The following is a 14,829-nucleotide window of genomic DNA, read 5'->3' as shown; positions in this document are numbered from 1 at the left end:
GAGGTGAGACGAGCCAAATCTCCATGTCAATATGAATCCTATAAGATATTTTGAAATTTTTTTGCTCATATTTTCAACCATTGAAATGGAATGACCATCAAGTTTGAATCCTCATATGATGTAGATAAAAATATGTATATCTTGTGTTGCTCAAATAGAATATGTGCTTGCCCAAGTGGCCAGTCATGTTTGCAGGTTACACCTCCGAGTGGCATATGTTTTGCCGGAGTGTTGATTAATTTCTGTTCGGGCAATTTTCAGGCGCTCGATATGTCCTTTTTTAGCAAATGTCATGCCGGATATTTCCGTGAATTTTGGCATGACTTGTGCTATAATATCTAGGAAATATCGAGTGGCCTGAATTTTCTAAAAAAGATAATTAAACGATATTTTGGGTCGACTTTAAGTCCGTCAAGGCTCCACCATATATGAGAGGACGAAGAATCCCGACTGTTGTCATGGGGGTCGTTTCTCCTTCTTTAGTTTTTGTTTTTGTAGTACATATATTTAATTTAGTTTTTGTAGTACATATATTTAATTGTACAAGTTTAATATTTGAATTATGAACATAGGAAATGTCGTACTCGGACGACAAAAGTCTCCCGGGGGAGTGCGACTGGTGGAACGACGACCGAGGTTAGTGCGACAGGCCTCACCTGGACGACGATCAGCGTTTCAGCATTAAGCTCCAGGAGACCTTTGATGTTGAAACAGTATGCAACAATGACAAGTGTTTTTTTAATAATTAAGCACGACTTCAACTATTTCAACGTGTAATTTTAATCTTTTACAATTCGACTAGCTTATCCCATGCCATGCAAGACGCTATGTCTTAGAGAGGCTGGGTTTTGAAGACCATGAAAGTTTCGAAACAAATAAAATTCACCTAAGGACCCATCATGGTATGAATTTTGAAGTAAATCTGTACAATTCTTAGAGCGTAACCCATTTTGGTTGCACAAATTGGGAAGCACTTTGCAAGATGTATGGTTTTTATGAGGGTATGCTTGTCACCATGGATCTAGGTGATCTTGACATGGACCAAGACAGTATGAACATTTGGGTCCTTGTTGATACGCTTCCAATTCTACTACTATGTGAGTTTCTCAAACATAGTTATTAACTAATTTATATTGTTTATTTTAAAATAGTTGACAGCTTATTTCCATTGACAGCTTATTTTGATTCTCCAAAGAATGCGCGGAAGATGGTAGACAGAACATACTACACCGATGGCTCTGAATTAACTTATAAGGAGAAAAATCATCTGATCGCATTTTATACTTATCTTGAGAATTACAATATCTATTTTCAAACTCCTCCACATCATGGTCAATATGTGATACTAGTGCACGTGTTGAACCACAGTAACATCCATGGAGATACCATGGTAAGATTTTTTTTACTATTATGACATACGTGCATCTTTTGCATACTTGTAAAACCGAACTACATTGCTAACTACAAAGTTATTACTATGTTTTTCAACAGAAAATCCCGAAGGATTGTGTGACTCATCTGATGTATCACAATGGTCGCCTGATGTTTTGAACATACAACCAGGTCATCCTATGAATCTCACCTGTCCATATCGGATTTCCAAAACCGGTGAACACATCACTAGTAGAAAAAGGGCCATTTGCCCCGATTCTTAAGGGCCTTTTGTCCCGGTTGTTGAACCGGGACTAAAGTGTCGTTACTAATGTCTGGGCCTTTAGTCCCGGTTCTTACATGAACCGGTACAGATGGGCCTCCACGTGGCCCGTGCGGCGAGCCCAGGCAGGATGCCCTTTGGTCCCGGTTGGTGGCACAAACGGGGACCAATAGGCATCCACGCGTCAGCAGCTGGCAAGAGCTGAGGTTTTTTTGAAAGGGGGTGGTTTAGGGGTTTTGGGGGGTTAATTTAGGTGTTTCATATATTGTGTTATCTAGCTAATTAATAGAGAGAAGTGTTGTCGGTGTCAAAACCGGCGGATCTCGGGTAGGGGGTCCCGAACTGTGCGTCTAGGCCGGATGGTAACATGAGGCAAGGAACACGATGTTTTACCCAGGTTTGGGCCCTCTTGATGGAGGTAAAACCCTACGTCCTGCTTGATTAATATTGATGATATGGGTAGTACAAGAGTAGATCTACCACGAGATCAAGGAGGCTAAACCCTAGAAGCTAGCCTATGGTATGATTGTTGTATGATGAAGTTGTTCTACGGACTAAAACCGTCGCCAAGCTTGCCTTCCACGCCGAGGAAAGTCCCATCCAGACACGGGACGAAGTCTTCAATCTTGTATCTTCACAGTCCTGGAGTCCAGCTGAAGGTATAGTCCGGCTACCCGGACACCCCCTAATCTAGGACTCCCTCAGTAGCCCCCGAACCAGGCTTCAATGATGACGAGTCCGGCGCACAGATTGTCTTCGGCATTGCAAGGCGGGTTCTTCTCCAAATTCCGTGTACCTGCTGTCCAATTTTCGTAATGTAGCGCACCTTGGCTTCCACGTCCAATAATGGCCGTCTTCCACGTGTCAAACGAATGCGAAAAGTCAGGGTGTTTTTACATTCACACCACTAGCCGCATAAACGATCCGCCTATCTAATGGGATGGGGATTCAGATCCAAACCACACCTTCTCCTCCCGCGAGTAATCATCAGAGCGCCTCCAGCAAAGGCCCATTCCAACATGGCCAGCCGTCACAGCTCCTCCTCTCGCCCTTCCAGTCCTAAACTTGGAGACTGGGAGAGGTGCTCCATCCCGCACAGCGAGCTAGTGTCGCTTTAGGCCAAGGGATTTCTCCCTCAGGCCTACATGGTCCCGGTCCGAGCCGGACTCGCCACCTATAATGGTGGAGAGCAAGCGGAGAGCACCCCCAATCCCTCCAAAGGAGAGCGGGTGTGCCTCGTCCCTTATCTAATAAGAGGACTTGGATTTCCAATTCATCCATTTCTCCATGGGCTTCTGGAGTTCTACGGCCTCCAGCTGCACAATCTCACGCCCGGCTCTATATTGCATATGCGGGCTTCGTCACCCTTTGCGAGCTATTCTTGGGTGTTGAGGCTCATTTTGCGCTGTGGAAGAGATTATTCTGCCTGGTGCCCCACTCTAAGGAGGGGTCAATGTATCAAGTAGGTGGAGCCGAAGTGTGGCGCATCGCCGGGACCGGATATCTATCCAGAACCCCAAAGAAGGCGTCTGAAGACTGGCCTTCGGAATGGTTTTATATAGAGGACGTCCCGCTGCCGGATCCTGTTCGGATCGGCCTCCCTGAGTTCGACAGTGCTCCCTTAAAGAAGCGCCTAAGCTGGCGTCCACGGAGCCCTCAGGGGGAAAATGACAAGGACATCATTTACCTGATGGGCCGAGTAAGATTGTTAGCCCATTCCGGACTGACCATGATCGGGGTTATGACCGAATGCATTATGCGGGGGGTGCAGCCACTTCAGTATAGAAGCCACCCCATGTGGGACTTCAACAGGGAGGACGACGCCGCCCGCTACGGCCGTAAGGGGCCGGATTCGGCTGCCGCTCTACTAAAGATCTTGCCCACTTTGTATAAGGGAGAATAGGAGGAATTTCGCCGTGTCAACCCACAGGGTGGATTCTCTATGCATAATCCACCAAGCTGGGTAAGCGGCCGCATTTATTTGCCCATCCGTTTTGTATTCCCATTGTTAAATATTTAGTCTAACGACTTCAACACAGGAACTGCGCTGGGCTGTTAAGGAAATAAACAGCCCTCCTCCACAACCCGAGGACCCAGGAAGGTCCCTCGACCCGGCCTCTCAAGAGGATCCGGACATATCTGTGGAGCTGATTGATGGAGTGTTCCATCAATTGAGCAAGGACAACGCCTTGGTGGCCATTACGGCCGATTACCCAGGGCTAATCCCGGCCTCCCAGGTAACCGAGATCGAAGTCCCAGTACCCCGAATAGGTGTTTGCCCTCTCGTGTCTGTAGTTTTTTGATTACAACCGAGCTTTGCAGGGGAGGTTTTTGAGACGGGAGGCCGAACCTGCGGCGGCAAGCCAACGAGGGGCCGCAGGGCCCCGTGGGCAGAAAAGAGGTGCAGTCCGGACCGAGGCGTCAGCGCAAAGGTATGGCGCCCCCCTTATCCCAGCTGTTACACCTGTGAGGCATATTAACACTCGTGCTCTCTTCAGGACAAAGAGACCTCGCCGGACTATACCCGGAGAAGCTGCCAACCGCGCCTCCACCAGCCAGGCACCAAAGCCTGGTCCGGAGGCGGAGGCGAACACCAGGCGCGCACCGGACGCTCCTCTGCTGGAGGATGTGGACAGGTTGTCTGCCACCAACTCTGAGGTGGAGAGTGCCATGAACCACAGGCGTTGCCGGACAATTCTTCGCGACGCTTGTTTCTCCCAAGAGGCATTAGATGCCTTTAATTCGGGAGATGCGTACCTCCGTGCCGCTCAAAATGGTCTAGCCAGAGCCACGGAGCAATATGTAAAAGACATACGGGTAAGAAAATTTGGGTAACTATATATATACCAGTAGCCCCCGAGACTTGAAACAGTTAGAGTAACTGATTTAAGGATCATTTGTTATGCAGGTTCTTACAGAGAAGAATACCGTACTGTCCCAGGAGCTAGAAGAGTGCAAAGCCCAACTGGAGGCCGCACTAGCCGCGGCAGGGGAGCCCAAAGAGACCCCCTCTGGTAAGATACACTTCGGAAGATTAGTATCTTGCGAAGTGCGGCGTGGGTGTAAATCTGACAAATCATATTGCAGATGGCGCTGGACTGGATCCGGAGAGGCAAAAACTCTTACGCCGGCTAAAGGTCGGTGAGAGTATGCTGACAAGGGTGAGGCGGGAGAAGAATGATCTTCAGGACGCCAACACCAAGCTGGACGTTGAACTTAAAGATGTTCGTGGCCAGCTGTCGGACTCCACTAAGGAGAATCAGCAGCTTCGACGCGGCATATTTAGTAAGTGCTTAAGCGAATCTTTGAAAGAAAAGAATTCGGCGAGGAAGTCGACTAACAGAGTAATGTCTGTAGGTATGCTAACGGGTCGTCCTGCAGAGGAGATGCCCGGATCTACGGGTGACCTTCTTCCCGAGCTCTCGCAACTGCACGAGCGAGTTCGGCAGGCGATGCGAGGCGTTGCCCAAGCCTTATGGCCTTCCCACTGCATGCCCGAGGGCCTTGGAGAGCTTTCGGAGAAGCTTAAGGGAGATCGGTGGCGCTTCCGGTTGTGGAAGATATCGGCCTGCCGACAAGGTGCTAGGGAGGCCTGGGCCATGGTGAAGACGCGGTACACGAAGTCTGACCCAAACCACATGGCCGAGGTCGGACCTGTGGGGCCTGACGGGAAGGAGATCCCTGTAAGCTTAGTGTACGGCCAGGTAGAATTGGCCGCAAAGTATTCCCAGCAGGACTGTAAGTTAGACAGCCTGTTAGATGGTATTGAAGAGGAATACAATCAGTCAGAGTGACTATGTAATTTTTAATTGACATGTGTAATGCCTTCTAGCCGGATTGTAGATCGTTTGTCGTTGCCGACCTTTTCGCTTCAACCTCAGGACCTGACGGTCCAGAGTGTGTCCGAATACCCTACCGGTTATGTAAGAACCGGGGTATGCATGGAGACCAGGCGTAGGGGTCATTAGTGCTTTATCAGACAAGTGCTCAACTAGTTATGTTATATTACATGGTTAGTAAGAAACATCTTCCAGAGAGAATAGTTCCGTTAGGGGTTCCTTTCTCTGGGATGCATGCCCTAAAGTGCATGTCCGGACTGCAAACGCAGGAAGATCATCTGGGGGCATATATATAAATAAGTAAAAAAGGTCATCTTTTAATTCACCGACCAAATATTCCCTTAAGAACGCTAGCTTTCGGCTTCACCCAGTCTGAGGTACACATCCGGCTGATCCGGCAGTAACAATCGCAGAGGTGCTCCCTTTACCACCAAGCCGAACAATCGGGAATGTAGGGGTAAGCACAGGAGCCAGGCAACCTAGCTTGGCCAAAACTTAAGTCATATCGATGCATATAATGGTGAAGAAAAGGTACATGCAGAAATTTGACACATGTGGTGGGCGTGAAGCCCGAGTAAATAAGCTTCTGTTAAAGAAGCCCCCAGGTTTAATGAGCGCAAGTAGCACGTCACTTGAGGAGCCTTTAAGGGCTATAAAAGAAAAGAGGGGAAGGAGGGAAATGTAAGACAGAAAATGTAAAAAATGGACAGAGGAAGGAGACAAACACAGAGTTCGGCGCTAGGCATAGAATCTTCGGAGACGGGCTGCGTTCCATGGGTTCGGCTCGAGTCGGTTATCCGACGCATCTCGTAGGAGGTATGCTCCACCAGTTAGGACTTGGTCGATTATGAAGGGACCTTCCCACTTGGGCTTAAGCTTGTCCTTTTTCTTGTCCGACAGACGTAGAACTAATTCGGCAATGTTGTAGTTTTTAGCCCGCACTTCTCTGCTTTGATATCTTCGAGCCTGCTGTTGATAGAATGCGGAACGGGCTTTTGCCACGTCGCACTCCTCCTCTAAGGTGTCCAAACTGTCCTGCCGATCGAGCTCGGCTTACCTTTCTTCGTACATGTGCACTCGAGGTGAGTCATGAATTATGTCGCAGGGCAAGACTGCCTTTGCGCCGTAGACCATAAAAAATGGTGTGTATCCGGTGGTGCGATCCGGCGTGGTCCGCAGCCCCCAGAGTACGGAGTCGAGCTCCTCTACCCAGTGCGTGTTAGATTCCTTGAGGGACCGCACTAATCTGGGTTTGATGCCGCTCATGATGAGACCATTTGCACGTCCGACCTGACCGTTAGTTTGTTGGTGATAGACGGAAGCATAATCGAGCTTGATGCCCATGTTTTTGCACCAGAGTTTTACCTCATCGGCTGTAAAGTTCGTGCCATTATCGGTGATGATGCTGTGGGGGACACCATAATGGTGTACGACCCTGGATATAAAGTCTATCATAGGTCCGGATTCGGCCGTCTTAACAGGCTTGGCTTCTATCTATTTGGTGAACTTATCCACCATGACCAGTAAGTATTTTTTTCTTGTGGGTTCCGCCTTTAAGGGGTCCCACCATGTCAAGCCCCCAGACCGCGAAAGGCCAAGTGATGGGGATAGTTTGGAGGGAGGTGGGTGCCATATGGCTTTGGTTTGCAAAAAGCTGGCAACCGACGCATTTTTGGACCAAGTCCTGAGCGTCCGCCCGGGCCGTTGGCCAATAAAAGCCTGCACGGAAAGCCTTGCTTACAAGGGACCGGGCTGCGGCGTGATGGCCACCAAGTCTGGCATGAATTTCAGCCAGCAGGTTCCGCCCTTCCTCTTCGGAGATACACCTTTGAAGGACTCCGGTAGTGCTTTTCTTATAAAGTTCTCCCTCATGGACTTTATAGGCTTTAGATCGCCGCACTATACAGCGTGCCTCGTTTTGGTCCTCTGGGAGTTCCTGCCTAGTAAGGTAGGCTAGGAATGGTTCTGTCCACGAGGCGATAATGGCCATTAGTACGTGGGTTGAGGTTGTGATTTCATTGGCAGAGCCTCCGATTATGTCAGATTGTTCGGCGTTGGACAGTGCGGTTGGGTCCGGGCTAATATTGCCATGTTCCCCTTCCCATACTACGGATGGCTTGAACAGCCTTTCCAGGAAGATGTTGGGGGGACCGCGTCACGTTTTGCGCCGATGCGTGCCAGGACGTCTGCTGCCTGATTGTTTTCTCGGGCTATATGGTGAAATTCGAGCCCCTCAAACCGAGCTGACATTTTGAGGACGGCGTTGCGGTAAGCTGCCATTTTTGGATCCTTGGCATCGAAGTCTCAATTTATTTGGGATATCGCGAGGTTCGAATCCTCGCGCACCTCTAAGCGTTGAATTCCCATGGATACTGCCATCCGAAGACCATGTAAAAGGGCCTCATATTCGGCTGCATTGTTGGAGTCCGTGTACATAAGCTGGAGTACATATTGAACTGTGTCTCCTGTGGGGGACGTCAAAACGACGCCGGCCCCTAGTCCGTCCAACATTTTGGAACCGTTGAAGTGCATGATCTTGGCTGGATTTGAGGTCCTTTGGGATATCCAATTGTGACAAAGCTCGGATCTTGGTTGGATTTGCTTCGATTCCTCTACCGGATACAATGAAGCCCAAGAGCTTTCCGGCTAGAATGCCGAAAACGCATTTTTCCGGATTTAGCTTGATGTCATATGCTTGGAGATTGTCAAATGTAAGCCTCAAGTCGTCTATTAGAGATTCGACATGTCTTGTTTTTACGACCACATCATCCACGTATGCCTCTACTGTTTTGCCGATCTGGTTTGCCAGAAATGTCTGAATCATGCATTGATATGTTGTGCCGGTGTTTTTCAGCCCGAAAGGCATTGTGTTGAAGCAGAATGGGCCGTATGGGGTGATGAATACCGTTGCGGCTTGGTCTGACTCGGCCATCTTGATTTGATGGTAACCGGAGTATGCGTCGAGGAAGCACAAGGAATCGTGTCCTGCAGTGGCGTCGATAATTTGATCGATGCGGGGGACGGGGAAAGGATCCTTTGGGCAAGCCTTGTTAAGGTCTTTGAAGTCAACGGAGTATTGCAGAAGATTGAGATTGCGTCTTCCTCGCGGCAGTCCTTTATCCTGTTCATGACCAGGAGGAACCTTGCCCAGTAACGATGTACTGTTTCTTTGGGCTTTTGCCTGATTTGGGATAGATCGCTTATGTTTGGGTAGGTGGGTGGAATTAAATCCGAAACTTCACCCAATCTAAGACTCAGAGGCCAAGGAGTTTCCAAACTATGAAGTTTGGATTCTTGGATGTTGTCCAGTGAATCAAGCCCGTTGCCTGATTCTAAGTTCAGGTCTTGAGTTACATCCTCCCCTCCACGGGTATCCGGCTTGGAGGGATCGGGAATCCGGATGTAGCTAGTCCTTAAGATAGATGAAGAGTCGCCGCACCGTGCCTCTACCACGGCAATGTGATTGGTGACTTGGGGAGAATTAATTTCTCTTGGATCGGCTTTAAGCCCAACCTGGTCATAATCCATAGTGATCCCCAAGGCGGCGATGTGATCCAAGAGCTCGTTTACGGAAGAGAGCTCCATTGGATCTAACTGCTCGACGAGTTCTGAGCTGACGTGAAGATTGCTTTTGATGACCCGAGAGGTCACCGTCGGCGCAACGGCCGAATAGGCGGTCATGAGAAAACCGCCTAGCCGGGGAGTTTGGCCGACAGCCAAGGCTCCCTTAGTAACGGCGCCATCTTTAAAGACGGGAAGAGGCATCCTTCCTGATTGCGACGGCACAGAGGAACTCTCAATGAAAGGACCAATGTCGGTGTCAAAACCGGCGGATCTCGGGTAGGGGGTCCCGAACTGTGCGTCTAGGCCGGATGGTAACAGGAGGCAAGGAACACGATGTTTTACCCAGGTTCGGGCCCTCTTGATGGAGGTAAAACCCTACGTCCTGCTTGATTAATATTGATGATATGGGTAGTACAAGAGTAGATCTACCACGAGATCAAGGAGGCTAAACCCTAGAAGCTAGCCTATGGTATGATTGTTGTATGATGAAGTTGTTCTACGGACTAAAACCCTCCGGTTTATATAGACACCGGAGAGGGTTAGGGTTACACGAAGTCGGTTACAATTGGTAGGAGATCTTGAATATTCGCATCGCCAAGCTTGCCTTCCACGCCAAGGAAAGTCCCATCCGGACACGGGACAAAGTCTTCAATCTTGTATCTTCACAGTCCTGGAGTCCGGCTGAAGGTATAGTCCGGCTACCCGGACACCCCCTAACCCAGGACTCCCTCAAGTGTCCTCTCTTATCTCTGTGCTTGGTCGACGTACGCTACGTATTATACATATAGAGAGGACTCGGCACGCTAGCTAGTAAGCAAATGAAGGAAACAAAAGATCGTCATGAACATATGCATACAGAGAGAAGTGATATCGACCACCTCTCCTTCTCCGAGATATTGGTCGAACAACAAGTTCTCTTATATCTATCCGACGCTACTGGCTACATATATATAATATAATTATCTCTTACAATATAATCTCCTAATTATATATGAACTCAGGGTCCACATGGTATTCTCCGTCTTTAGCGATCACGTGGTCAAGGAAGAATGCCACCAATTCCTCTTGAATTGCTCGCATACGATCTGGTGGTAGGAGTTCATCCCGCATCCGAAAGATCTAATTTGAAGAAGGGGGTCAATATATATATATATATATGAATAAATGAAACTCAACACAAATGATGGTAACAAAATAAAATTGTGAATATTATTGCTTACGCACTTCATATTTTTCGTCAGAGTAGCCCTGCTCACAGGTCGTGTGGCGGATGGACTCGCAAACGTAGTTTCCACAGTAATTATTCCCGGCTTCCTGCCACAACCACTTTACAAGAAATAGAGGTCAATCAAACTGATAAGCAAGCATGCTATAAATGGTATTGATGAAACTAGCGCTTGAATCACTAGGAAATGCGCGGAACATGCTAGTAGTACTTACTTTTGGGTGTCTAAATTGCAGGTTCTTTGGCAGTCCCGGAGCTTTTTTGGTGAATTTTGTCCAAACCCTGCCAGACAAACAAAGCCATTACTTGATATCAGGAAATGAACAAAGTTGCTGATATGGTGCAATAATAATCGATTTAACTTACTTCTCGATCTTTTCGTCTCGAGTCTAAGACGGTTACTAGTCCCTGCTCAAGCTTAATATCTAGGAGAATATAGTGGAACATGTGCACACATGCATAACTCATCAATTACATTACTATAACCTGGACTAATAAGGGAAACCAAATATGCACTAGACAGTAACACTCACTTGAAGTTGTAAGGAAAGAGTATTATATCTTTGTTTTCATTTATTACCAATGATTGTAGCAAGTTGGCCTCGGTATCTTTGGCATGAAATTTAACCTCATTTGCATCTATGAGATTTGTGTTAATGAACCCAATATCACCGATTTGTCATTTCTTCAATTCGGCAAACTTCAATCTGCATAATATAGTGAGGATAATTATAAATACATGCAATGAAAGAGCTGACCTATATATAGAGACTTAATGTCAGAAGTAGTACATATGGACAGTAGCAAGTGATCGTTAATTTATCGAGGGCCTGTTGATTGAAAAACTGGAAGAACTCCTCAAATGGAACATTCAACAGTTCAATTCGAACGAGGTCATGCCCCTCTTTAACTCTCAGCGTCAAAATATTCGTCCCCCAGACTCTCTGCAGGTTTACATGTACCAATCATGGAATCTTCACATCATCGTTGTTAGAGATTTTTCATCTTTGACGAGAGGCTTCCCGTACTTGTATCTGTGTTCGTCCACCTCCAAAAAATCATAATGTACATCTCGGGCAGGTAATCTCCAAGATTGCTATAATCGGGCACCATCCTCGGATCATTAGCGACGATGTCGCTAGACACCTTGAGCGGGGGGCATGATTGGTCCGCTTGTTCGCCGAGCTGGGCAATTTTTTTCCCAACTCGTCGTTCTGCTAACCTTTGATCACTGATAGTACTTCCCGACCATTTCGCTTCGAGAAATGACTTTTCAATAATGCGGTCATAGTTGGCTTTCGGCGGACACTTTGGTGGTTTCTTCAGGGCATCCAGAGTGTGCTTTGCTTTCACCGAATCTATCTTCTCCTCCGGAGGTGGATGTTTCTTTGCTTTCACCCCTTCAAAGAATTTCGTCACTTCGGCTCACACGATATTCGTGTTTTCCTCCATGGTCCTCTCGTGTGGTAACTTTGGCGGAGTCTTTAGAGAAGGACCGAATCTGTATTGCCTCCCGCCTCTGGCTGTACTGCTAGACGCCAGAGCTGACGGAGCAGCAGCGGCTGTCTTCTTTCGTGCTTGCTTACGAGGCGGAGGAGAAGGACTACGATGCTCCGGAGCACCCAAAGCGGCGGCGGGTCTCTTCCTCCCTTGCTGGAGAGGCGGAGAAGGAGGAGGTTGGCTGCTCAGGCACGCTGGCGTAGGCGGAGAAGGAGGCGGAGTGCCGCCACGCGTCGGAGAAGGAGGCTGAGTGCCCTGATCACTCGCCGGAGGAGGAGGCGGAGGAGGAGGCGGAGTGCCCTGACTCGCGGGAGGAGGAGGAGGAGGAGGAGGAGGAGGAGGCGGATGCGTCCAATTCGGCAGGTTGATGAGCTTCTTCCGCCATAGGCATGGAGTCTTCAGAGAAGAACCCAGCTGAGTCTCCCCTTCACCGGTAGGGTGGTCAAGCTCAAGGTCCTCAAATCCGTCTGTTATTTCATCCACCATCACCCTAGCATATCCATCTGGAATCAGCCGGCAGTGGTAGGTTGCGCCAGGTTCGGTAGGTAAAACAGAGCCAACAGTCGCCTTGACTTTGAATTTCAGCCATTGCGTCATAAGGTGGCAATGTTGAGACTCCTGATAGCATCCACGGGGTAGCTAGCAGGAGCCGTGAAGACAAGCTCCAGCTGAAGCTGCTCGGTGGAAGCCACGCTGCTTCTTCACTGAGATGGCGGGGTAGCTTCAGTGGAAGCTTCGGTAGGTCATTTGCTACGATTTGCTTCTCGTTCCTCTACCGCTTGTACCCTTGCATGCAGCGCCTGCAGTTGGGTATGCTCCACTTTCTTCCTCCTCTCCTGGCATTTGTAACCGCCTACGTCCGGAAACCCAGCCTTCCATGGAACGGAGCCTGGCGTGCCTCGTGTTCCAGGGTGCTCAGGATTCCCGAGGGCCATTGTGAGCTCGTCATTCTCTCTGTCTGGAACGAGCGTCCCTTGTTGGGCTGCATCGATATACTCCTGAAGCCTCGTGACTGGTATTCTCATTTTCTCGTTCGTCCAAATGCACTTCCCTGATACAGGGTCCAAGGTTCCGCCAGCCCCGAAGAACCAAGTCCGGCAATGGTCTGTCCACCTCAATGTCTCTGGTTCGACCCCTTTATCAAGCAGGTCATTCTCAGCCTTGGCCCACAATGGTCGGGCTTTGAGGTAGCCACCTGACCCCGTCCGATGGTGAAGCTTCTTCTTCGTAGCATTCTTCTTGTTTGTCACTGACATCTTCTTACTCTTGTCCGATGTCTTGTGGGCCACAAATGCGGGCCAGTGATCTCTGATCTTCTCATACCGGCCGGTGAATTCTGGTGTCTCTTCTTTGTCGACAAATTTTTTCAGCTCATTCTTCCACCTCCTGAATAGTTCTGCCATCTTCTTAAGAGCATGAGACTTGATCAATTGCTCTTTAACTAGCTTCTCCGGATCCTCCTCTGGCGGTAGGGTGAAATTTGCCTTCAGCGCAGTCCAAAGATCATCTTTCTGCATATCGGAGACATAAGACACCTCAGGGTCTTCTTTAGTCGGCTTTAACCATTGGTGGATGCTGATTGGGATCTTGTCCCTAACAAGAACCCCGCACTGAGCAACAAATGCTTCCTTTGTCCGGATGGGTTCAATCGGCATGCCATCGCGTGTGATTTCTATGATCTCAAACCTTTTATCCGAGCGCAACTTTTCCTTCGGGCCTCGTCTCTTTACCAAAGTTGTGCTCGATCTAGAAGGCTAGAAAAAAGAAGAAAGACAAGAGTTAATTAATATGTGTACATATACCAAAACAATGAATGCATCAATTAGCTAGTCAGCACAGGCTTAACTACTATATATACCTGGACGGACTCGGTTCGGTCACTGGAGCCGTCATCACGGTGTCCTTCTTGCACCAGCATTGGGTCACTGGAGCCATCATGATCATGTCCTTCCTCCTCCATTGTTCGGTCACCGTAGTCTGCTTCTTCACCCTGTTCTTCCTGACCATCAGTGTCGTTGAGAAACGAGAAGACGACATCACTTCCGTGTGCGATTATGTCCCCCAACACCGCTTTTGTTGCTTCGTCTCTGGGGTCCATAGTCTCTGCAAATATTTACAACATGGCAATTATTATTCAAACATGACAGATGCATACATTATTGGAAAACGTTTGGGGTGGCCTCGATCGGCAACGCTTCAAGGGTTTGGGGTGGCCTCGACAACGCTTCAAGGATTTGGGGTGGCCTCGACGATAACGCGCTTTTAACTTGGTAAATTTGGGTGGCCTCGAGAGAGTTTGTCGGGTAGGGGCGCGGCAGGAGGGGGTACGAGACCGACATCATTTTTTTCTAGGGTTTGGGTGTCCTCGAGAGTTTTGGTTGAGCGAGAGGGCCGGGGGGTGATCCCGTGGTATAAGTTATCACGGTCGAGAGGGAGTTATATCGACAATGACGTGCCCGATAAAAAATAAGAAAAGGAAGAAGAAGAAGAAGAAAAAAGAAGAAGAAAAAGAGGAGAAGAAGAAAGGAATAGAGGAGAAGAAGAAAAAAATAGAATATTTTCTATTTTTTCTTCTTCTCCTCTATTCCTTTCTTCCTCTCCTCTTTTTTTCCTTTTTTCCTCTTCTTATTTATTTCTCCTCTTCTTCATCTTTTTCTTTTCCTTCTACCTAAACTAAACATAAACTAAAATAATCCTAAAACTAAACGCAAGTTCTCCTCCTCCCTTTTTCTTTCTTCTTCTTCTTCTTTTTCATAGAATTTTTATTTTTTCTTCTTCTTTTTCATCCTAAAACTAAATAAAAATAAAAATAAAACAATTCTATGAAAAAAATAAAAATTCTATGAACAAAATAAAACAGAAAAAATAAAAATAAAACTAAATAAAAATAAAACAGAAAAAATAAAAATAAAACTAAATAAAAATAAAACAGAAAAAAATAAAAATTCTATGAACAAAATAAAAATTCTATGAACAAAATTACAACAGAAAAAATCCTATGTACAAAATTACAATAAAAATCCTATAAAAAATTACAATAAAAATTC

This window comes from Triticum dicoccoides, chromosome 2A (genome assembly GCF_002162155.2).
Source record: "Triticum dicoccoides isolate Atlit2015 ecotype Zavitan chromosome 2A, WEW_v2.0, whole genome shotgun sequence".
Classification (NCBI taxonomy): domain Eukaryota; kingdom Viridiplantae; phylum Streptophyta; class Magnoliopsida; order Poales; family Poaceae; genus Triticum; species Triticum dicoccoides.
This window is presented reverse-complemented; position numbering follows the sequence as displayed.